Consider the following 26189-nt stretch of genomic DNA (forward strand, 5'->3'; position numbering starts at 1 on the left):
CACCTCTTGCTTATCCGTTCTTTGATCACCGGACACTTGGGCTGGTTCATATCTTGGCCGTTGTAAGTAACACTACGGTGATAGTGTCAGCTTTTTTTTTTTTTTACTAGACGGTTTTAAGTTTTATGTAGTAGGCTAATTGTACAATTCAAGACTTGATGCAATTGCCCGTGCCCTCCGAATGAATAGTTGTTGAAGAGGAGACCACGTGAGGCGGAAAAAAGATTGCGAGCATCTTCGAAAATGGAAATGGTTGAGTAAGTTACGCAGCCCAGTTGACCTCCGTCTCCCTGGACCCACCGGTCCTCTGCCCCCTCCCACTTGCTTGTTAGACAAATGAAGAGGTTTTCTATCGATTCTGACTCCTTTCAAAGCCCTGCATGAAACCTGCATGAAAATGAAGAAAATATTTTGTTCATTATATTGGTTAGCTCCTTGTTCAAATGTTAGCTCCCGACAGGAACAGTTTTTAGTTAAATTTGGGGGAAAAAAAAAAGCAACTTAATCTAAATGGACCTCAGCTTACTCACTAGAGAAAATGAAGCTGATCCCACCCGTGAAGGGATTTTATTTATTTATTTATTTATTTATTTATTTATTTATTTATTTACATCCAAGTTAGTTAGCATATAGTGCAACAATGATTTCAGGAGTAGATTCCTTAGTGCCCCTTCCCCATTTAGCCCAGCCCCCCTCTCACAACCCCTCCCGTAACCCTCAGTTTATTCTCCATATTTATGAGTCTGTTTTGTCCCCCTCCCTGTTTTTATATTATTTTGCTTCCCTTCCCTTGTGTTCATCTCTTCTGGGTCTTAAGGTCCTCATCTGAGTGAAGTCGTGTGATTTTTGTCTTTCTGACTAATTTCACTTAACATAAGACCCTCTAGTTCCATCCGTGTAGTTGCAAATGGCAGGATTTCATTCTTTTTGATTGCCGAGTAATACTCCATTGTGTATATATACACCACATCTTCTTTATCCATTCATCCATCGATGGGCATTGGGGCTCTTTCCATACTTTGGCTATTTTTTTTTTTTATTAAAAAATTTTTTTTTACATTTATTTATTTTTGAGAGACAGTGAGACAGAGCATGAGCGAAGGAGGGGCAGAGAGAGAAGGAGACACAAAATTCACAGCAGGCCCCAGGCTCTGAGCAACTGTTCAGCACGGACCCCGATACGGGGCTGGAACCCACGAACTGCGAGATCATGAACTGAGCCGAAGTCGGACACTTAACCAACTGAACCACCCAGGCGCCCCCATACTTTGGCTACTGTTGATAGTGCTGCTGTAAACATTGGGGTCATTTGCCCCTTCGAAACGGCATCCCTGTATCCCTTGGATAAATACCTAGTAGTCCAATTACTGGGTCATAGGGTAGCTCTATTTTTAATTTTTTGAGGACCCTCCATACTGTTTTGGAGTGGCTGCGCCAGTTTGCATTCCCACCAGCAGGGCAAAAGAGATCCTCTTTCCCTGCATCCTCGACAACATCTGTTGTTGCCTGGGTTGTTAATGTGAGCCATTCTGACAGGTGTGAGGTGGTATCTCATTGTGGTTTTGATTTGTATTTCCCTGATGATGAATGATGATGAGCATTTTTTCTTGTTGGCCATCTGGATGTCTTCTTTGGAGAAGTGTCTATTCCTGTCTTTTGCCCATTTCTTCACTGGATTATTTTTTGGGTGTTGAGTTTGAGAAGTTCTTTATAGATTTTGGATACTAACCCTTTATCTGATATGTCGTTTGTGAATATCTTCTCCCATTCTGTCGGTTGTCTTTTAGTTTTGCTGATTGTTTCCTGGGACTTTTGAAGACTAAATACATGAGGCAAAAAAAGCACACACACAGATATGCACAGGGAACAGTGCCTGGGACACTTGGGATTTTCAGTCAATGTTGGCCTTGTTATCGCTAAAATGGGAGGTGATGAGGCTTGCGGTTACCATGTGCTAGGAATGCTAACAGCCCTTTGAACTCCAGTTTTGAGAAATGTTTCTATCTTAAGAACAAAATAGTTGTTAGCAAATGAGTTTATTTGGGAATAAGGGAATTGCGATTCAGGACAAGCAAGCCATGGAAAACCATAGGCAAGTCTGAAGCTGAAGGGTCAGCTTTTGTTAGATTTTAGAGATAAATCAACACAGATTAATTGCCTGCTTTGAGAAATTCTTTTAAGTCCCAGGCAGGCCCTTAATATCAGAAAAAGATGGAGGGAACATTGTGTGATATTAAAGACACTGAACGAGCTTTTATTTCTTGTGAAGATTATAGGTTTCACACATCAATGTAATGCCCATTTAGACTGAGTTACATAGAGTAACTAAAGTTACTATTTTTCAGGTTTGGTTTAGTTATTCAAAATAATGGTTAGTTTTAAGACTAATCATTGCCTACTAAACTTCTGACTAGGGGGAATAAGTTTGAACAGCTGAATGAAAATTGAATTAAGTTCTTTTTGGATTTAAGGGGAGGATAAAGTTTTTTTTTTTTTTTTTCGGATAAAATCTTAGGAATATTTTTGATTTTATATTTTTCCTTTAACGAGAGAATTGGTGGGTTGGTTCAGCCAATGAAAGCTAATATCTATAATTTAGACCATTGTTTTCTCGTGGCCTACTTTCCCCATTGAAGATAGGGGTGTAAAAATAAAATTTCATTCTCTGGTATTTGTTCATCATAATTGTTGCCCATCTTACCTGACTTATAAGCTATATACCCACATGCATGGAGGCACACACTGAAAGCAAGTTGACCATTTTGGGTGCCCACTGTGGCCAGACATGTGCTCTGCATTGGGGATCCAAAGGTCAATAGGTTGGAACTTGCATGGTAGGAGAGAGAAACAGATGATGGGTGTAAGTGAGAAGAGTCTAGGAGGTCAGCAAATGTAGCATTAGCATTTGTGTGCCTGATGGGAATTTTAGATGGCAGACCTTCATTAATAGAATTTGACATTTTATCTTTAAAATTTCTCCTAACAGAGAAATCGGGAAGCTTTGTAGTTTGTAAAAGGACTCCATTCCTTCAACAAGCATCCTTCTCACAAACTGTTCTTTTTCTGCACAGGCAGAGCTGTTTCTGGTAGTCACATTCTCAAATAATGCTGCAGATTCAGTCTCTCAGGCATGGGCTCGGCTTTTTTTCTTGCACTGATGGTGTGTCGGACAGTTAGACTTCTCTATAAAAACTTTCCTTTTTGGTTGTAGGATTGGCCGTGTGGATAACGCTGCCTTTGTTAACACTATACTTTAGCCAAGCTCGGAAGTAGGATGCAGCTAGTTTCAAAAGGTTTTTGCTTCCCCTGCAGGTGTGTTGAAGTACAAATTTGAAGGGAGAGGTTTTGGAGAATAGATAAGAACTACTATTTGTAAGAGCTAACATTTGTTGAGAACTTCCTGCATGCCGAACACGATTTCTGTTGACCCAGTATTGAACTCTGCTATTTTACGGTGGCTGAAACTTAGGCACAGAGTGTTAAAATAACTGGCCCAGGATTCTTAGAGTGTTGGGGAGGAACATTTTTCCTTCTACCTTCTAGATTCTTTGGTCTAATTAAGTGGACATAATTAGGTTAACAGGAAAACAATTAGTTTTGTGCTTAAGGGAGACCCATAAAAATATGGGACTCCAGTGTAAGTCAGGCAATTGAAGCTTTATATGCCGTCATAAGCTAAGGAATGGGATAGAGGGTAGGGGACTCAAAGGGGAGGAGGGTGATCCACAAGACAATAGGAGCAGATGTTTGGTCATTAGACGTTTGCCCTGCTGTGCACATAGGTCATTCAGATAAAAGTTATCTCTGGTAATAACTCGCTCTCTGAGCCAGGCTCCCTATTTAAATTCTTTTAGGTAGTTAAGGGAGAGAGGGAGGTTCTTCTTGAGTGCTAGGTCTTGATTGCTTTCAGCTCAAAATAATCTATATGCCCAAATGGCATCTTTTGGGCTCCTGTATTAAGCTTTCCTTCGTAGCAAACCTAGCAGTCTGGCTGCAGAGCTCATGCTTTTAGCCACGATGCTACATCCATTACTGGAATGATACGGAGTCCTACATCCAGAGGTAATTCACATGTGGGTCATACTGATATTTTGTTCAAATCAGAACATGAGGACATTGACACTTTGCCTAAGGAAAATCAAACTGAGATCTTTTACTTTTGACAATAAAATAGTGCTACGTGGGAGGGGATAAATGTCCCCCAAGATCCATTCCCCGTGGTTCATCCCCATGCTAATTATCACCCCCTGTTGAGCCTAAGGAGGTGATATTATTCAGGCCAACTAGATAGAAACATACAGATCCTCTTATAGTGACTGGCATAGACTGAATGTTTGTTTCCCTCAACATTTATATGTTGAGACCTAATTCCCAATGTGGTGGTATTTGGAGGTGGGGACTTTGGGAGGTGCTGAGGTCATGAGGGCTTTAGGGATTAGTGCCCTTTGATAAAAGTGACCCCAGAGAGCTCCCAATTCCTTTTACCCTGTGAGGACAAAGCTGGAAGACAGCTGTCTATGAACTAGGAATCTAGCTCTCATCAGACAACGAATCTGTGAGCTTTCAAAACTGAGAAATAAATTTCTGCTGTTGATAAGCCACCCAGTTTGTGATTTTGTTGTTGTTGTTGTTACAGCAGCCTGAATGAAACAAGGTGGTATCGTGGCACTGAATAGTGTCTATAACATTTGGGGAAGTCTTGGTAGCCTAGTGTATTACAATATGGGGGGGGGGGATCCCAAAAGAATATGGACTTTAGAAATGGGTTATGAAGTTGTAGGTTTTTGACCCTACTACAGATGTAGTTCCCAGTTCTTAATTATATCCGTGTAATGTTTCGGAATAGGAGATTTGCAACTAAACATACTTGACTTGAGTCTTGGCTTAGCTATTGACTAGCTATGTGATCCCAGGTAAGTGCAGTACCTTCTTAGAGAGTGTTTCCACTTTTATAAGTCAGTGCCCAGTGAACAGATTTGTTCCAAAAGTTAATTGCTTGGCAGATGTTAACGACTAAATTGGATGGCAATAATTCCTCCTATGGGCACGGTCTTCCATCATTGAGGAACTATGTAGCTCTTTTCTCACTGTGCCTAAAAAGTACCCATTCTTCTCTCCAGTGTATTCTTTCATTTAATATTTGTTGAACACTTGAGTGTCTTGATTTAGTTAGGAAGATACAGTAAATTGTAAACTTCAGATTGTATCAAGGGCAAGCAAGAAAATAAGGGAATGTAGGGAACAGTCAGGGTGGTGTGGGGGAAGATCAGCCAGATATCTCTCTGGAGGTGATACATGGGTCAAGATATGGGGCAGGGAAGGAGCCGGCCACTTAGAGAAGAGCGGCGGGGAGGATCCTGGGCAGAGAACAGGAGCAGAAAATGGAGTGGCTGAGCCTAGTGAGAGCAGCTGGCGAGAGCTGGGGAGCCACCATCACCTTCAGAGTTGCCCCAGCTGTTCACAGCGATGTGTTCTCACCCCCATGGTCCGAGGGCGGGATAGCCCAGACTCCCTAATGTGACCGTCCCACAGTTCACCAAGGATATGCATCCTAGTGGGGAAGAGTAAATTATTTCCTCGCAAAGCCTTCCTTTTAAATACTCCCCAAAATACTGTCCCCTTCTGTATGGTAAAAATTCCCTTTTCCCTGAACTTGGAAAGAAGGCTCAGGGTAGTGAACGAGCTGCCACACAAGTTACTAAAACTTACCAAAGAGAGTGTCCACGGCCCTTGTTCCCCTGGAGAAGTGAAGTGAACTCCATATGATAGAGCTCTTCTGAAGGTTTAATTGAAATACTGAGGTGTGATAGGAGAGGACATGCATAGAAGCTTTGTCTCATTTAAAAAACACTTTTAAGCTTGTCAAAGAGATTTAAATGACTTACTCAAGCTCAAAGTCCTTGGTGTTACACTGTGTGCTCGGATCAAGTCCGTGAGGCTGTTTCTGTGGAGGGTTCGTGCAACTCTGGAGAAGCGAGCTAAAGTAGAATTAAAGTGGAAATAGACTGTGAGAGTAATACGTGATACTTGAGGCCCAATTGGATTGAAATGTTTATATTTTGATTCTTCTGAGGCCTAGATAAATTCCACATGCAGTTTTTGACTTGTATGCTTTAGGTATTCACATCTGAAACTTAAACGTTCAAGTTTATTTGCCTCTATCCGTGTTTGTATTCCTTTGACCTATTCGACTCCTACCCTGACACTTTTAGTTGTGTGTTTGGGTAGGAAGGGGGAGTCCTGAAAAGCAGCATAATGGTAAGGCTCAATTGGCTTAGCATCCGACTCTTGGTTTTGGCTCAGGTCATGTCTTGTGGTTTGTGGTTTGTGGGTTCAAGCCCTGTGTCGGGCTGTGTGTTCATAGCGTGGAGCCTGCTTGGGACTCTCACTTCCTCTTTCTCTGCCCCTCCCCTGCTTGCGTGAGCACGTTCTCTCTCAAAATAAATAAGTAAACTTAAAAAAGGCGACACAGTTGATGTGTTTTAACACATACCCAGGATTTGCTTTAATCAGGTAGGATAAGGCAGACGCAGAAATGATGTCAGAAGGAAGAAGCTTGTACTCACACTTCCCTAGAAGCAGGAGGCAGGACATGCCATGCAGGGCCACCTAGGGAAACACCGTGTCATTCTTGTGACCGAGGGGGGTGAGGGGAAGGCATGGGCAATGGCTGTTACTGTGGTAAGGTGAGACGAGGCATGATACGCAGATTTCGGCTGGGATAGTTTGAACGATCTCAGCAGCTCTGGGACATGGGACTGCCCCTGGTTGCCCGGTGTCTGACTCTGGGACGACACCAGGGCAGGTGTGATGTGTGAGAGCTCAGTGAAGCAAGCGGTTGGCGGGTGGGGGCTTCTGGTTGGTTGGTTTGCATAAGCAGGATGTGGTCCTGGGAAAGCTGCTTGCTACCTCTGGAGAGAAGGAGGGATGTGATAGCTATGGCAGGGAGCTAACACAGCTACCTCTGAGAGGGGAAGTCTTCCGTGATCGGTGATGCCTTAGATGCCAGGACATCAGGAATACAGAAAATAAGAAACCGTAGTTCAAACGTGACGGGAAGCCTTCAGTTATCTGCAATCGAAGTGAGACCGAATCCACAGACATTGAATAGCTTGTACTGGAGCAAAACACAAGGCCCAGGGGTGAGCTGAACTTCCTCAGACTTGAGGGAAGGGGTTGCTTTTCCCCCCCTGGGCTCTGAGGAGAGGTCCTGAAGGATGGTTGGGAGAGCCAAGGGTTTCAGAGGGAAGTGTGATTACAGGAGAAGGGAAGAGAAATGCGCATGGTGAGCAGTGGTGGGAAGACGTGCCTGGATGCAGGGTGTTGGACCCTTTTTAGTTCGCGGCTGGGGAGCATTAGGAGTTTATCAGCAGCGCGGAGGAGGAGCCAAGATGGTGGAACAGATGGAAGCTTTGTGTGTCTGGCGTCCATGAAATACAGCCAGACCCACATCGAACCATCCTACACGCCTAGAAAACTGATCGGAGGACTAACACAACAATCCGCACAACCTGAACCACAGAATTCAGCAGGTACGTGGCGGGGAGAGGTGAACCGGGGGAGAGAGAGGCAACGGAGGTTAGGGAGCCGCTTTTGCAGGTGGAGAGAGGACGCAGACTGGGGGGGGGGGGGGGGGGGGGGGGCAGAATACGGGAAAAGCACCCCCTCCAGAAGCAGCTGGAGAGAAAGTGGAAAGTTGGAAACGGCCGCAGGGACTAAACGAAGAAGGAGTTTATCAGCAGTGTGAGGCCAGACCCCATGCCCCTCACTTGGCCTCCTGACACTACTGTTCAAAAGCAAAGCACTTTACTCATTTCCAAATACTAGTGGTTATTTGGATCGTGGGGGTTTTTGAATGTGAAAGTAGCCAGTATGTCAGAAAGGAGTCAGGTGCCCCTGTATGGGATAAATTCCGGGGTGCTAATTAGCAGGCGTGAGCTGATGAGGGTTTCCAATAGGCTATGATGGCCTTGGGAGTGGAAAAAAAAAAAAAAAAGAAACAAGGGGGGGCATTTGGCTATATTAATTTATCCAGAAGAGGCTTCAGGCTGGGAGCTTCGTTGTAATGTCATTGTAATGTTACTGGCAAAACGGAAGTCCTATGAAATATCGAAGCCTGGAATGCTGCAGATGGGCATATGCTCATTTTCTGGTGAGGGGCTCTGTTACTGGCTAGTCTCAAATGGGATTGGAACCCATCAAAAGGAATTTAGAGTCTGGGGTTTAGCAGATCTGGGTTTGAATCCTCCCTCTGCCATTTTTGGAGGGGGGTGGTGGTGGTGGTGATAAAGGATGAATTAAGCTGCCAGCAGTAACTGTTACGTTCAGAAGAGAATGGTCAAACTCAAGAGCCGCGACTTCCTCTGCCTGAAACACTGACTAACCCATTTCCGCGTGCCCTCTGGGCTCAGGTGTCACTTCGTCCATGTCTGTGTTGTGTTATATGCTTGTTGGGGCTGTGGTACCTATCACTGCACTGTGTAATTGCCTGTCTGCCACAGTGTAGACTACCTGTCTCTAGACCAGCCTCGTGTTAAGTATGACGGTGTAGATATAGTGTTTCGTGGGTATTGTTTTGCCATTCCATTTAAAGAGGCATTGTTGGGGCACCTGGGTGGCTCAGTGGGTTAAGTGTCCGACCTCTGCTCAGGTCACGATCCCGCGGTTTGTGAGTTTGAGCCCCGTGTGGGGCTGTCTGCTGTCAGCACAGAGCCCGCTTTGGATCTTCTGTCCCCCTCTCTGCCCCTGTCCTGCTCATGCACATGCTCGTTCCCTCTCTCTCTCAAAAATAAATAAACATTAAAAAAAAATGAGGGGGCATTGTTGAGGAACCTGAGTGGGGAAGTTTTAGTTTATTAGTTTGGAGAAGAGAACACTCAGGGAACATCTGACCACGCTTTCAGAGGTGAGGGCTCTGGGCTGCCTTGGCAGGTGAACATACTGTCTCAGATGTCCAAGCAGGGTTGTGACGTCGGGTGACAAGTGTGGGTCTGTGTTCTGATACCGGGGCTAGAGAGGTATAAGATGCCATCTAGCTTCACCCCCCCACCTTTGATTGTACAGTTGAAACAGATTGTGTAACTAAGACACTTCCCCAGACTGGTGTGACAACTTAGGGACAGTTCAACCAGACATTTCCTGGTTGCTCTGGGTAGCATCTCCAGAACTGGGTACTGGTTGAGGTCAAACTGGTGATATATCCAAGTGGGATAGCCCCCAGGGGGGCTGAATACAGAGGGAAACAATCTTCCCAGGTGTAAGGATGGAGAGGGAGGTCAGCATGGGGATAACAAATGAGCTGTGAAATAGTATTTGCAAAGAGCTTTCCAGTTTTAAGAGTTGTCCTGAAGTGGACGTTTGTTCTTTGGGCGAAATACTGAGCATCAATTCTCTCTTGGGACCATTGGACCCAAATCCATAAGAACCAAGCATCTATTTTCACAGGGGGCCAGAACAAGACCTCATTTGCTCCACAGAAAGAAATAACTTCCTCTTGGAAGCAATAAGATGTGAGAAAAATACTTAGACGCTCTGGATTCCTTCTCTTGTGGGTCTTTCAGAATTTGAATGCTTGCCATCTACCCTACAATGCTGAAATGGATGGTCCCCCAGTGAATTTTGAAGAAAATTGAAGACCTCGGGTTAAAAAAAAAAAACAAAACCAAACCACATGGATGGAGTCTGAATACTTAACTAGTTTAGGGTGCCATGTAGCTATGAGTTTGTCGTTGGCATTCGATAAATACTGGCATGAAGATGAGCAGGTCTGTGCATCCTGGGCCCAACAGAACAGCTCAGGGCCAGACATAGCGTGTAGATCTTTTAAGAAACCTTCTCAGATAGGATATCGAGATCGTGAATCCATCGTGCTCTAAGAGACTCCATAGAGCACCCAGGTATGTTATGTGCTTGAAAGCATGTTAGAAACATCCGATCGGGGATTTGCAGTCACTTTCCTGTACTTCATGCCAACGGAATATTTTTCAGTGGTGTTTTTTTGCGTGTCCCACCACCTCCCGCATCGTCAGGTTTTGGACTGAATATTGTCGGTATTCAATGTTGTGTATATGAAAGGTATGAGGATTCACCATTCGTAGAATTTTTCAAAAGTTGGTATAGGATTTTGAAAGGGCACGACTGAATTGGTACCCTAGTTTAAAATTCTTCTTCATCTGTTGTCTATTCCATAGGGTTTTTTGTTTTTTGTTTTTTTTTTGGAGTTGTAGTTATGAGGGATTATTCACTAAGAGCAAATTTTATTTTCCTTTCCCTTTTAGAAAGAATATGTGCCATTCAGACTGTCACTGTGTAATGTGATGGGAAAGGCCACTTACAGCCAACACTCCCCTTCTCATTCCTTCTAAAACCTTTGCTTGGGTCGGCCGGTGCGAGGCCATCTGAGGCTGCTAACTTTGCCCTGTGTTCTCAGGATCACGCTGTTGATGAGGATTGACAGTTACTAAGGGAACTTCTGCTGTATCTTCCCCTATGTAGGGTACTATCCCCATGGCAGTCCCTTCACCAAGAATAGTTGTCTTAAATTTAAGCTTAAAACTGTGTCTCAGTTTTAAGGTGATTGGATTGAGTGTGTGTGAGACTATCTGCTTTGGCCCCTAGTCTCAGGCTTGCAGATAATAAGACTTATTTTCTTTAGGTTTGTTAGCAAGGTCTCTCTCTCTCCTTCCCTCCCTCCCTCCTTCTCTCTCTCTCTCTTTTTTTTTTTTTTTTTTTTTTTTTTTGGTCACAGCTATTTTCTTATCAGTGGACGTGGCTGGCCTGGATCTTTATCTCTATTTTAAGAGACCTACTGGCATACGTGTTTTCCTCTTTCTTTCAGTTTCTTTTATCAAAACCACAAACACCCCCTTGATTCATTTTTCTTTATAAGACCATTGTTTTCCCCCTTGGTTTCCATCCCTTAAGCTTAGAGTCTGGAGTTTAGTTAGTTACAAAGTCTGAATTGTAAAACCCTTTTGCATCGTACAGCTGGTAACGCGGGTCAAAGACCCTTTCACATGTGGAATCGTGCATTAACCTCAGAGACTTCTTAAAATACAACCCACTAGGACTACTTATCCTTTTTATTTTAGTTCGCTCTCAACTCTTCATTTTTCTTGGCTTTCAGTAAATCCAACCTAGAGATACTTTATAATATATGCTTTCCTGGCTCTTAGCTCCTTAGTTGTGCTGAACCTTGTTGATGATGAGAGCCTGTCCATTTATTTCCCTTTCAGAACTGTTGCCATTATGTAACATTATATGTTATATAACAATAAGATATTGTTATTCATATCAGGCATTCTCTTATCTTTCTTCCGTACAGGTATTCCTTCTTGCCGTAGAATTATAAGCTAGCCATACCTCTCTGTTTTGTTTTTTTTTTTTTTTCCAACGTTTAATTTTTTGGGAGACAGAGACTGCGCGAGTGGGGGGAGGAGCAGAGAGAGGGAGACAGAATCCGAAGCAGGCTTCAGGCTCCGAGCTGTCGGCACAGAGCCCGACTCGGGGCTCGAACTCAAAAGTTGTGAGATCATGATGTGAGCCGAAGTCGGATGCTCAACCGGCTGAGCCACCCAGGCGCCCCGTTTAGCCATACCTAAGACCTGTGACCTAGAAAGGAAAAAAGTCTTCCCTTAAGACTTCCCTTAAGTAGAAAGGTTAAGTGGCTTCTACAAGCTGGAGCTGGGATTCGAAACCAGCTTTCCACATTCCCTGCCTGTGCCTTTTTCTCTTTTATTATTCAGAGGAAACTAGATCTAACAAATACTTGATTACTTTTCAATATAAAGGACCATTGCTTTTAGCTTTGCTTAAATTCTGATTTGTGTTTATCGTGGATAATACCTAATTCTGCTGTCCAGAGTCTTTCCTGATTTCATCGCTGAATGTTGGCTTGTGCTCCAGTTCAGTGCCCTTTTGAGGGGCTCTGACATCTTTTCACCCCTGATCTCATCGTACGGATGATTTAACAGATGTGATTTTTGTCATGCCCCGAACACAAACCGCTGATATTTCCACCCTTTTCGAATTTGATCGATATGTGGAACTGTCTGTGTTCAATCCCAACCTCAGTCCATGCTGACTCCCTGGGGCTATGTGCCACCTGCCCAACCTACCATGGATCACACCAGGAGGCCAAGACATGTCTCAGTCATTTGCTTATCTCAGAGAATGGCATTAAGACGGGTGCCACCCACCACTTTTGTCCCAAGTACTTGGGAGCAGGAATGGTCGTGAGATGTGGGTCTGGCCAGTTAGACATGCACGGAGGGCATCCAGGGACAGATAGATCACTTTGTGATAGAGGCACACAGGCTTTCTCCTCCTGGAACGCAGCCAGGCATCTGAAGGGGGAGCCGCTTTTTTGTGACAATAGTGTGGCAGGATGTGAGGACACCCAGGATATGGACATTTGTGGAGCTGCTGTGTTAGTGCCGGACTGCCTGCCTCTGGGACTTGCGTTCTGAGAGGAAAATCGCCTCTCTCCCCCAGGCGGCTGCGGTGACTAGGTGAATTTCTGTTTATAGGGAGCAGAATTCAGTTCCTAATTACGAATATTTTTTGTTTCAACCAGAGCATCTGCTTCTTTTCTAAGAGCTTGCATGCATTCACGTTTGCCTTTCAAAAACTCGGTTTTTGGCAGTAGTCCTTCCATTCTCCTTGGCTTTCAGTAAAAAGGATTTTCTCGGTAATGGCGTCTAATGTGCTTTTCACTTGAAAATTTGCAAGATTGAGAAATTGGCCACCATATTGAATAGATACTGTGGATCGGTCTTAGATTGACTTTTTGTGTTATGACCGCAGTCATGTGACCGCTTTGCCAGTAGCCCATAATAATGTCCATTCCTCAAACTAGACCTTATTTATCAAAACATGACTGGGGCTACTAATTGGAATTACTAATCATGCCAAAAACTGTAGAAAAGTGCAGGTGTATTTCCCTAAAATGATGACTTACACAGATCAAAACACCAGACACTCATCTGAGAATTTGTACCACAGCATAAGGCGTGTATGTATATGGCTCGAAGAAAAATCATTAGAGGTCCTTAAAGGGAACCACTTGTTCTGTATTATTTCATCCAGTAATCATGTTCAAATCTGCAATAACCATTTTTTTAAAAACAGGGAAACTTAGGTTTTTTAGCATTTCTATTTGTGGTGTGAATTTCCCAGGGAGAACAAGACAATTTGGGAAAAGAATATCAAGGTAGGAGTTAGTTACCTTACCAAATGTCAGGACATATACAAACCTACTGTCAATCAAAACGGTATGGGAATTGATGAAGATATCGTGGCGCTAAAAAACGTGCCAATGTGTTACAAAGTGGTATTTCTATTAGGTGGAATAGATAATTATGCTGGTATCATTTTTGAAATAATATGCCTGTCTGTCAGGGTAAAGACAAAATTGAGCTCCTTCCCGTATCAGTAAGAATAAATTCTGATTGCAAAAATTAAAGACTGATATTGAAGATCTGTATAAAGAGGGGCACTTGGATGGCTCAGTTGGTTAAGTATCTTACTCTTGACTTTGACTCAGGTCATGATCTCACAGTTCACTGAGCCCCACGTTGGGTTGCATGCTGAGAATGTGGAGCCCACTTGGGATTCTCTCTCTCATTCTCTCTCTCTGTCTCTCTGTCTCCCCCTCTCAAAATAAACTTAAAAAATATCTGTATAAAGAGAATCTTGGAGACTACATTTCTATAATGGAAGGATGGAGAAAAATTTAATACCAAACCAAGGTGCTGTAAATTTTGGGGGGACATATGCATTGTCTAAAACCCTTTTGTAAGTCAGCCCATTAAAAAATTCACTATACAAACGAGTGGTCTAGAAATGCATTTTATAGAGTTAATAATTAGCTACAACCAAGAATTATTACAGACAGACACCAAACTAATAGGAAAATAGGCAAAGTGTATGAGGAAGTGATAATGGACCAAAGCCATGTGGCGTGCAAATGTATGAAAATACGCTCAACTTTGTTGTAATTGAGGAACTGCAAATTAATTTGGCAATATGTATTATTTGGCAGAAGACTGAGTACTGTAAAATGACAATACCTGTTATTGGCAGGGATATGAAGATAAAGAATACTCCTGTATATAGCTGGTAGAAATGGGAACTTCTACAATTCTTTTGGGAAATAATTTGCCATCTATTAAAATAAAAAATTTATGATCCTTTTGGAACAGAAAAAGGACATTAGGTAGCAGCTGAAGAAATCTAAAGTATGGGCTTTAGTTAATAATTTTAAAAGTTACATGATCCTTAGAATCTTAATTCCACTTAAGGTAATCTATCTCCTAGAACTAAACTCACCGGCAATCACGGATCTGCACACATGGCTATTTACCATGACCTGTTTTAGGGTGTACAAGTCTGGAAATAAAGTAAATTCTCACCATAGGATGAATAAGTCAATGGAAGGATCTTATATCGTCGTTAAAAATGAATTAGAGCTGTGCCCTTGACTTGCAAGGATTTTGCAGTGTTGAGAAAAGCAAAATTCAGAAAATGGCATATTGTCCCATTTTTGTGGAACATGGCAACCATATATGTATGAACACGTGTCCCTGTCTGTGTATGGTTTTATACACTTTAAAATTATGGACGGGTATACAGGTTATTAAAATAACCATATATAGATGGTTTATGTATATGTATTGGGTTATGTGTGTATCCACAGAGGCAGATTGACTTGGCACTAATGGAGCTTAAGGTTCAGGGTATTTGCTCATTCTCAGGCCCTGGGAGGGAGCCACCCACACGTTTATTTACATGGCCACTGATTTTTGTATAAGCAGTAGATTGAACCTGGATTGGGTAAGACGAGGGTCTCTTTTCAGTTGGACTTCACCCCTTTATCACACTTCCTCTTCTGTTTGATGGCATTGGAGTGGCATTGTAGGGATCTGGATAAGGAAAATTAGGAAATAACATCTTGTGTGGGTTTAGAGATCTATTTACGTGGCGTGCAGTCCCTTTGGCGACTAAATTATTAACTATGTCCCAGTATAGGAGTAAGGATCAGAGATGCTTCTGTTGCCAGCACCTTGCTTAGGGTTGTGGGAGGACAGTGTAGGGTTAGAAGTGTGTGGGTCATATTGGAGGGACGGTGTTTGAAAGGCATGGGGCCAGAAGCTAGTCTGTAGGAATTTCTTCCAGATTTTAAGTTTCATTCATAAAAGAAATTTGACAGAAGTTTCTCTGAATTTGACAAACAATCAAACATTTCACGAGATTACTGCTGTTCATGAATTGTGAAGTGAAAGAAATATCAAAATTTCAGTGAACAGTAACTTCTTAACCATTATTACAGGAAAGAGTGAATTGTCTTTTATGAAAACTGTTACAGAATTGTCCGGTAAGAAGTGATCTCAGCAAATGAAATAAAAGAATCCTAGGGAAGAAGTATTGTAGAATACTAGACAGTTAATAAAAATACTGTATTTTCTGAAAGTTGCAATGCAGTATATTTCAGGTTTTATGAATTATGTTGTGATTCTCCCCCATCATTCTAGATAAGTATTGTTGTTTTTTTTATTTTGTATTAAAGCGGGATTCCCCAAGTTGTATGTATATTGTACCCAAATTATATCCAGACCCCACAAGTCTGGACCTAGCTGTGGGTATATGAGTACACTAAATGAAAGGATGAGAAAACCTTTTAGGATTACCTAGGAATGAACTACAATACATTGTGTTTTTATATTAAATCTCCATGAGTGAATATACAAGGACCAATTATTAAACTTAAAAAGCAGCTTTAAAGTTCTTCTTTAAACATTGTTTTTCTGACAGTTTGCCTTAGAAAATTCCTGAGGATCTTGGTTTTCCTCTGGCTCTGACGTGTGGCTCCTGTTTTCATTGCAGAGAACATTGCTGACCAGCAGGGGGCACTGTGCTGTCAGTCTAGGTATGCAGTGAGCTCTGCCTGCAAAGCCCGTAAAGGTGGTGAAGAGAATAAATATTGATAGGGCTTTCCAGAGCTCTGGGTGTGTTAGAGGAAAAGAAATTACTTTCTCTTCCTGCCTCCCACCCCCCACCCCACGCTTTCTCGCATGCATGCACACTGAGTGATGAAATGCATATATTACAGACTGTGTATTGGGTAGACATGAATAGGGAAAAGCTTGCTAGAGAAGATGACCCCTTGGGCTGTTGGCTCAGAAGCGGAGAAGGATGTGGTTTGATGAAAAGAAGAAAGAAAGATGTTCTAGGAATTTGGCAGGGGATTAAAAGAAGCGAGAGAACTTAAACTAATACTCTTCGCCATAAAGTGATTTCTGTTTAAGGGGGAGGAACTTTACTCTCATTTTTCCTGTGGGCTGAGTTACAGGATAAAGACTCCTGTGCTGAAAGCCAGACTGCTCTTCCCAAAGGAATGACTATATAAAAGTTTTATGCTCTGAGTGTTGCACTGGTGTTTGTTTCTTGTTAGATTCAAGTAGGGTAGATTAGAATTTCCTTCCTTCTGTCCATAGCCTCGGGCCGGGTTGTTGCTGGCGGAAGGAAGGGGCCGTAGGGAATAACATCAGATATGAGTGGTTCCTACAACATTTTGTGGTGGGAAGCAGTGTAAGAATGAATTAGGTCTTTAACCTAATTTCATGTTCTGATAAACAGCTTCTTATGTATGCCATTTCTAAAATTAGCCAAAAATAAAAGAACTGATGGTCCCTTGACAATTAAGTCTGGATACTACTAACCTTTATTTAAAATATTAAGTTATTATTAAAGTAGTAACACATGAGTTGTTAAAAGTTGAAATAGGTGTGGAAGCTTACCATGAAAATCAATAGTCTTCCTCCCCATCTCTCCCATTCTGGTTCTGTTCCACCAAAGGCAACCACTTTGAACTCCTTCTGCTTTTAACTCTTTTGTGGTTTCCACCATATTTATTTTTTATGTTTATTAAAAAAGGTTTTTTTAACGTTCATTTTTGAGAGACAGAGCACAAGCAGGGATGGGGCAGAGAGAGAGGGAGACACAGAATCCAAAGCAGGCTCCAGGCTCTGAGCTGTCAGCACAGGGCTCGACGTGGGGCTCGAACTCACAAACTGTGAGATCATGACCTGAGCCGAAGTCAGCCGCTTAACTGACTGAATCACCCAGGTGCCTCTATATTTCTTTTCTTTTTTTATTTTTTTGAGAGAGATAGCATGTGAGTGGGAGAGGGGCAAAGGAAGAGAGCAAGAATCCCAAGCAGGCTCCATGCTCAGCCTGGAGCCTGACGCAAGGCTCAATCCCATGACCCAAGGATCACAACCTGAGCTTTAAGCCAAGAGCGGGACACCTCTGTTTCCACAATAGTTCTAAATAGGTTTAGAAATAATCTTTTGGAATTCTCTTGTAGATAAATATTTAACTTCTGACTTTGGTGCCAAGTACTGATGTAGTATATCATGTTTATTTTTTTCCTAGTGTAACTTGCCTTTTCTTCCTCATTTTTCTACTACATTTTTTTTTTTTTTACATATACTTGTTTGTCCCTTCAGATCACTATTATACAACCTCTCTATATATTGAAAAAAAGATCTCTCAGAATAGTGTCTCAGTTCTATTTGTTTTCCCCCCCAGAGACATCTTTCTCAGGTAAACTGGCTGTTGTGTGGATGTATTGTAAAATGATCATCTTAGAACTTTCTTGATGTTTTGTTGAGTTGAATTCCCTATTTTTTTTTTGATAGTGTGTTAGTGTGTTGTTTTATTTATTGATTAATCCCTAATATTGTTAAGCCCATTTTGCAGTAAACAGTTTCCTAAGAAAGCTTACATGAAAGGTAAGTTTGAGTGTCTGATAGTTTGGCTAGGTATAGAAATCTAAAGTGTTGCTCTAGCTGAATTTATGTTAAATTCAATGTGATATTTTTTCTCCTTTATAAATAAGTTATTTTTACAGTCTTGTGTTTTTAATAAAAGGATATTTGGTATTCTATAATTTCAGATTTTTGAATAGGTCTCTCGTTTTGGGTACTTAGTGAAGCCTTTCAATCCAAAACTTTATATCTTAGAATTCTGAGAAATTTTCTTGTATATATTTTTAAAAAATGTTCTCTTTGTCTTACTTTTGTAGAGCTTATAATGGTTGGATATTGAGTCTCACATCAGTTATCTTAGGTCTCTAATTTTCATCTTTTTTTCTATTTGATATATATTCACTTTTATATTTCACTTCTATGATTGGATTATCTTAGGCTGTCATACTTGTAATTCCTAATAACTCTTTCATTCTGTTACATTTAAAAAGTAGCATCTTACCCTGGTTTTAGATGAATGTACTCTCTTCTTACAACTCTGAGGATGTTAGCATTTTAAAAAGTACTCTTGGGGTGCCTGGGTGGCTCAGTCGGGTAAGCGTCTGACTCTATTTCAGCTCAGGTCATGATCTCATGGTTCATGAGTGCGAGCCCCGTGTGGGGTTCTGTGCTGACAGTGCAGAGCCTGCGTGGGATTCTCTTTCTCTCTTTGCTCCTCCCCTGCTTGCTCTCTCTCTCTCTCAAAAAATAAATAAACCAAAAAAAAAAAAAAAAGGTATTCTTCTTAAAGTTTGCCACATTGTGTTTTCTCAGATCTTTTCTTTTTCTCTTTTCATCTTTGAATGTCTTTTTCATAATTGCAACTTTCTACACATACTTGGTAATCTTCCAAAAAGCATAGACAACTGAGTGGTGCTTTATGAGCATGGGTCAGATAGCAAGCTCTGCTTTAGGAAGGACTTTGAAACATTGAGTATATGGAGGATTTTTTTTTCTCTTCCTGTGAGGTTTCAGTGTTTGCCTAGGGCATGATCTTTAGCTCTCCGGCCATGGGTATAGGGGTCTAGCTGTGTGACGTTTCTGTGCCGCCAGAAGCAGGGGCCTTCCAAGAAAGGAACAGTGCTGCTTTTCTTAAGCCTTTGCTTTTAGCCCTTTATAGTTTTATCTCCTGAAGTTTCTCCAGATTCTTAACCCTGATCTCCTGGCTTGGCTCCTCTGAGTAGAGACTTTAACTGTTTCCCCTTGCTTTCCCCCTTGCCTCAGTTCTTTTTCCATTGTTGGTGTCTCCACCTCCTGAACCTCCAGTGTTTTGTAGGCTAACACCCCTCTCTCCTTGTCCACAGGCCCCTCTGACACACTGGGGTGTGCCTGTCTCTGTCCTGCCTGATAAGTAATGGTGATGGTTCATTTTATGTATATGCCATGGAGTGCCCAGATGTTCGGTCAAATATTATTCTGCGTGTTTCTGTGAGGGTGATTTTGGATTATATTAACATTTGGATCATACAGTAAAGCAGATTGCCTTCCCCAGTGTGGGTGGGCTTCATCCAATCAATTGAAGGTCTAAATCGAGCCATAAGGCTGAGTAAAGCGGGAGCCCCTCCTGCCTGACAGCCTTTGAACTGGGACAGCGTCTTTTTTTTTTTCCTGCCTTCAGACTGGAGTTCCACTACTGGATGTCCAGCTTGCTGACCGCGGGTCTTGGGACTTGTCAGAATCTATAATCGTGTGAACAATTTATAATCTCTCTCTCTCTCTCCATATACCTCCTGTTGGTTCTGTTTCTCTGGAGAATCCTGACTAATGCAGTGACCCTCTTGCTAGAACTGAATTATTACTCTCTCAAAAATGGACTGACTTGGGGCGCCTGGGTGGCGCAGTCGGTTAAGCGTCTGACTTCGGCCAGGTCACGATCTCGCGGTCCGTGAGTTCGAGCCCCGCGTCAGGCTCTGGGCTGATGGCTCGGAGCCTGGAGCCTGTTTCTGATTCTGTGTCTCCCTCTCTCTCTGCCCCTCCCCCGTTCATGCTCTGTCTCTCTCTGTCCCAAAAATAAATAAACGTTGAAAAAAAAATTAAAAAAAAAAAATGGACTGACTTATCTTCTCAGAAAATAGTTCTCAAAGTAGAACCTGTTCTTCTGTCTCAGCCCAGGGCCTTTCCCCAAGCAGTGTTGCCCTCTGGAGGTGTTCCCTTGCTGTGGCTCCTAGAGGCACGTGCCCAGCTTTCTCGCCAAAAGCAGACAGGAGTCTATTTTAGGAAAAAAAAAAATCTCCCCTGCTGATGATTCCATTTCTCATTTTGAAAAACATGGTTGTATATTTTTACATTCCTTTCTAATTTATGGTGCCTGGGTGGATGAGGATGATAAATGTGTGTGTCCATTTAACAGTTGTGAGTCAGAAACCAGGTCCTTAACATTTTTTTTTTTAATGTTTATTTTTGAGAGACATAGAGCACGAGTTGGGGAGGGGCAGAGAGAGAAGGAGACACAGAATCTGAGGCAGGCTCCAGGCTCCGAGCTGTCAGCACAGAGCCCGACGCAGGGCTCGAACCCACCAACCGTGAGATCATGACCTGAGCTGAAGTTGGATGCTCAACCGACTGAGCCACCCAGGTGCCCCGAAACCAGGTCCTTTTTGGATTGAGCCTTTATGTGTGGGGCTTTAAAAAAACGCTATGTTCCTCATGTCTCTGTGAAGTTTCAGGTAGGCAACTACACGGGTGTGTGCACTTTATGAAAAGTTGAGCTGTATACATGGTTCCTCATGCATACCAGAAAGTGCAGAAAACCTAGCAGAAAAGCTTGAGTTAAACTTAAACATTTGAATGAAGGTTTGCAGTTACGTGTGAGTCACAAAAATGATATCGCTCGCCTTGGGTTTTGATATCCGTAAACTTCTTGGACTCTTCGTAGCACACAGGACTGACAGATTTTGCTTTATTATCCAGACCTTGGTGAACTTTTTGTGCATTCCACACTAGTGAACCCTGCGTACTCCTCACCACACCTCCTGCTGATTTTCCTGTTTATCCGTGGCTAGGATCCCATGTAGACCTGGCTCATCTTTGGAGTTCCTAGGCTCTGCCTACTTGGGAAGTGACCTTTTTTGACTAGTTTTAACCTCCTCCTGGAACGAGCGATACCCCTGCTTCCATGGAGCCTGTGCAGGCTTTAGGTGCTTCTACTTTGATGACTCTGTTTCAGAGTCCTGTCACACCTTGTTTGACTTGTAGTATGTCAGCCCCCAGAGCAGCCTTAAATATCCCTTTTGATTGGGTTTATTTCCCTGGGTTTGGAAAGAACATCGTGAATTCTGAGTGCAGGGCCAAAGGTAGAATTACATGCAACACACTTCGACCTGTTTTGCTGGTCCTGGGGTGGCAGTAGGATTGGGCTTCGTTTGTGACTCCTGTACCTGTTGGTGTCGAGGTCAGGTATTTTCATAATATTTGGTGTTTCTTTTTATTCAAGATAGAATCTCCTTGAAGATGGTCCTTTTCGCTTTGCTTTGAATGAGAGTCTCCCAGCTCCCCTTCCTTTGATTTGATCTCAAAGTTCGCAGGTTTTCAGGTAAAGCAATTGAACCAAACCTACTTCTCAGTGATGCTACATCTGGAGATAGTAGCTATAAGCAACCAGTGTCTTGCATTTGGAACTGCATATCTCAGAGTTGTCCATGGGCGAGGATTTGCCTGGCAGCGTGCTTTGTGCTCAAAATGTTGTTGTGTCTCCATTCTCTTCTCCCCTGGCCACATTTTCATCGAAGTATTGAAATAAGCGCTTTGTGTCTAGAGGCATTTATTGAATGATGCATTATGTGTTACAGAAAAGAACATGCTAAAAAGGTCTATGTCAGCCGTCATAAAGTGCTATGAAGAAGTGTGTTACTTATACCACTGGCCCAGGTCCAATTACTACATTCTGGGAACAGGCAATGAGATAAGGCAGTATCTTGCACTTTTTCCCCAGCTATGGAAGAAGAAACAGGAAAAGTGTTGAAAATAGAGATTTTCAAAAGTGTTGAAAATAGTGTTCTCATATGAGCTTTGCAACTGGTGGAATTGTAACAGTTCAGGAAGATGACGTGAACGTTTTTAGTGAAGTGGTCCTAGCCCTGTTTATCGGCAGGGATTTCTATACTGGAGAGGATTTCCTGAACATAATTTGGGGGGGGGGGGGGGTGTTGGTTGGCAAAGCATCAGGAGTCCATGCTAGGTGGGGAGGGCCATAGGCTTTGCTGTCCATTGGTCCATCCTTTTGGCTGTGTGTATACCTAAGGGGGATTTACTGCTCCCATTTCAAAGTTGAGTGTTAAGCTAGTTGAATTTCTGGGTTTCTGGAGGCTCGTTTTAGGGGGAAGTTACACTTGGATTAGTTACTGCGTTTTAGATTTGCCTTTAGAGACCAGTTGTCAATTTTGGTGTTTCTCACAGCCAGAAAATCCTAACTCAAGCGTCATGTCTGGGTTTTCTTTTTTTTTTTTTTTTTAACGTTTATTTATTTTTGAGACAGAGACAGAGCATGAACGGGGGAGGGTCAGACAGAGAGGGAGACACAGAATCTGAAACAGGCTCCAGGCTCTGAGCTGTCAGCACAGAGCCCGACGCGGGGGCTCGAACTCCCGGACCACGAGATCATGACCTGAGCTGAAGTCGGCCGCTTAACCGACTGAGCCACCCAGGCGCCCCATGTCTGGTTTTTTTGTGCTGAGTTCAGGCGATGAGACTTCTGGAATGCTTTGTGATGTGTGGCCGGCGTAGCTCCAGACCCACGTATTTGCCAGGCCCTGTTTCCTGTAGGGGTCGTTTCCCATACTCTGCAGGTGCTAAGAGTGCCCAAGGGGAGCGTGCCCCCCCCAGACACGTGACCCCTGCTGAGCCAGGTTTCCCCAGGGGAGGGGGTTTGCAGGTTGCTGCAGTTGTCAGCTCTTGTCTTCTTGGAATCCAGAGACCTCAGGTTCTCGAGATGAAAAGGCCGGTGTCTGACTCAAGTGGTCTCTCCGTACTTCTGCGCGAGGTTCCGCCCACGTTGGCCCTTCCCTGCCTCTCCCTCGGAAGGAACCACGGGAGCGCTCACACTCCCTGCTTTGCCCTTGCTGTTCCCTGCTTCTGTGGCGCTCTTCCCTGCTGTGCCCACGTGGATGTTTCTGCTGCTTCACCTCCCTCAGGGCTTAGCACAGCCTTCACCTTCTTGGTGAAACATGTGCTGATCTTGCCGTTGAGGATCAAGCCCCTTTCCCCAGGCCCCGCTCACGTACCTCTGTGTCCCTCTTCCCCGATTGATTTTCCTCCACGGTGTTTATCACATCTATTCTGTCCTGTTTTGTTTTCAAGCTCCTTTTTCCTCTAGAATGTAATTCCCGTGAGGGTATGCAGTTTTGACCGGTCGGTTCCCTGTGGTGCCTGACACAGTGCTAGTACCCGGATGGGGCTCAGTGAATATCCGTGGAAGGAAGGTCGGATGGATGTTTGACGAGCCCCTGGTCATTCCTCACGTCGCCCAATTTTGGAAGACGCTGCTCTAACATGTTTAGAGGGAATCTGAGTGAACCACAGGAAATGCCTGTTTTCTCCTGGTCACTTCTCCCCATTCCCCAGGCTCTACGATGTGCTAACTACCTAGGGTGCTTGGAGCCAGTGCCCGTCCTTGCCATGAACAGCCGTGTCCGCAGGCGTGCTGACGTGTGGTTTGAGTGGGCATCTTTTGGGGCCGACTCGTTCACCTGGGTGAACGGACGCTTCTGTTGGAAACCTCCTTAATTGGCCCGTTTCACCCTGTGTATGGTTCTTAACCCTGGTATGGGGATCGGATGGTAGATGTCTCTCTTTCTTGTTAGGTGTTGTAGTGTTCACCTGGACTGACTTCAAAAAGGAGATTTGAGCAAAGCTACCTGTTCAAGGGTGGTTGCCGGTCAGGGTATGGTCCTTGGACCAGCACCGTTGACCTCACTGGGAACTTGTTGGCAATGCAGAATCACAGGCCCAATCACAGGTCCACAGAATGTGCATGTATTGGTTAGTTTTACGTGCAACTTGACCCGGCCGTGGTGCCCAGGTGTTTGGTCAAACATTATTGTAGATGTTTCTGTGAAGGTGTTTTTGAATGAGATTAGCATTGAAATTGGTAGACTGTGAATACAGATGATCCTTTACTTTGGGTGGCCTCATGCAGTTAGTGGAAAGCCTGAACAGAACGAAGTCTGCCTTTCCTGGACGAGAAGGAATTCTGCCATCAGACAGCCATCAGACGTGAAAGGGCACGTTAGATCTTCCCCTGGGTCTCCGGTCGGCTGGTCCACCCTGCAGACTTTGGACTTGTCAAGCCTCCACAATTGGGCGAGTTCCTTAATATCTCTCTTTCCCTGTCTCTGTGTATACACTTCTGTTGCTTCTGTTTCTCTGGAGAACCCCAACGAATCCATTTTAACAAGGTCCCCCAGCAATTTATATGCATCTTTAAGTTGGGGAGGCACTACCCTAAACTCTTCTGGTGGAAGGATTTTGAGGTGCTTGCCTTTAGCGGGCTGTAGTTGTGTGTCTCTCAATCTGTACCAGGACACATCAGGGTTGTCTGTCAAGACAATTGTTTTAAGGCTACGCAGTAGCCATCTCTTAGACCCATGTCGGTTTCTCTGAATTACTGATTACACTATTCTGTTTCAGTATGGAAATATCTTAGACTCACTTTTCTAGTCTGACTGGAATAAAAGTTAGTATGTTTTCCTCCCACATCTTACCTTTGGTTTTCTCACATAAGTGGGATCTCTGTCTACTCCAAACCTTTACGGCATTTCAGAGACAGGCGGGTCCTCTTATGCACACTTAGTATCTTACTGAACTGGGAAACGTTCACGCGTAGACAGGGTCGTGTACCGTCAGTGTGAGTGTGTCTGTTCCATACAGATGGAATCTGGAGTTTATAGTCACACTACTTTATAAGATGCTTTTTCGTCTTCAAGTATATGAATTTTCCTGTTTTCTTTATGATAAATGTTGTTTGCTTTGTTTCAGTGGTCAGTACACCATAAAGGAATACGTGATGTTCCATTTGAATTTGTCCTCTAAACTGTAGTTAAGAGAACTTTATACCGTAACTTTATACAGCATGTACTGTCGTGTATGTGAACTTGATATATTTTCCCTACTCTTTAATGAGCTTGATTGCAGCTAGTTTGTTCTGTCTGGCAAAATTTTACAGTGACGTCTTATACCCCAACGGGCTACATAAATGAATGGGGGCTCCATGCAAACGTATTTTCTAGCTAGTTCAGTGATATCCCTTCAAGTGTCAGAATCTTTAAGTTTGAACGGTCTTAGAAGTGGTTTTCATGTAATTGTCTATATGTATATTTAATACTGTAAGCAGATGAAGGCTAAAAATAATTCTCTGAGGATGACTCCAGTGTGTATTGTGAAACACAAGGCTGATGTACCATGGGGATGATCTTTTCTGAGACAGTAGCAGTAAATGGTACATGGGACAGTTTCCTGTTTCCTCAAGTGACCTTAAGATGCTATATTTTTTGAGTTGCCTGGTTTTATTATTTTGTTGTTGGGACTTATAGCAGTATATATGCCCCTAGTGTTCTGTCTCCTGAGGCATTTGCTCTTCTATTTTGGTGTTTCTGATTTGTTGTATATTTGTGTGTTGTGTTGTTCTGCTGGATAATCTTGCTATCATATATTTCAATTAAGAGTTGGCTCAGATAGAACTACCTCGTGATCCAGCAGTTGCACTGTTAGGTATTACTCAAAGGATGCAAAAATACAGATTCAAAGGGGTATATGCACCCCAGTGTTCATAGCAGCATTAGCAACAATAGCCAAACTATGGAGAGAGCCTAAATGTCCATCGACTGATGAATAGATAAAGCAGATGGGGTATATATGTATACACACACATACACCATGGAATATAACTCAGCCATCAAAAAGAATGAAATCTTGCCATTTGTGATGACGTGGATAGAGCTAGAATGTATTAATGCGAAGTGAAATAAGTCAGAGAAAGACAAATATGATTTTGCTCCTAGGTGGAATTTAAGAAACAGATGAACATATAAGGGGGGGGGGGATAAAGAGAAGAAAGGGAAACAAACCACAAAAGATTCTTCATGATGGAGAACAGACAGGGTTGATGGAGGGAGGTGGGTAGGAGATGGGCTAGATTGGTGATGGGTATTATGGAGGGCACTTGTGATGAGCACTGGGTGTTATATAAGTGATGAATCACTGAGTTTTCTACTTCTGAAACCAATATTGCACTGTATATCCCCTAACTTAAAGTTTAAATTAAAGAAATACTTTAAAATGACAATAAAAAAAAGAGTTGGCTCAGAATTAGGTCTTCAGAAGGCAAACTAGGAGTCAAGCGGGTACTTCTTATTGGTAAGCCTTTGAGCAGCCAAAGGAAATCTGGTT

General features: G+C 43.0%; 1 protein-coding gene across 1 annotated transcript in view; it reads left to right on the top strand.

Moving 5' to 3' along the window:
• The window catches only part of LOC115508933 (phospholipid-transporting ATPase IB), a 599908-nt gene that overhangs the window by 111741 nt on the left and 461978 nt on the right, over window positions 1-26189 (top strand). The window lies entirely within an intron of this gene.

Source organism: Lynx canadensis, chromosome A1, assembly GCF_007474595.2.
Source record: "Lynx canadensis isolate LIC74 chromosome A1, mLynCan4.pri.v2, whole genome shotgun sequence".
Taxonomy (NCBI): Eukaryota; Metazoa; Chordata; class Mammalia; order Carnivora; family Felidae; genus Lynx; species Lynx canadensis.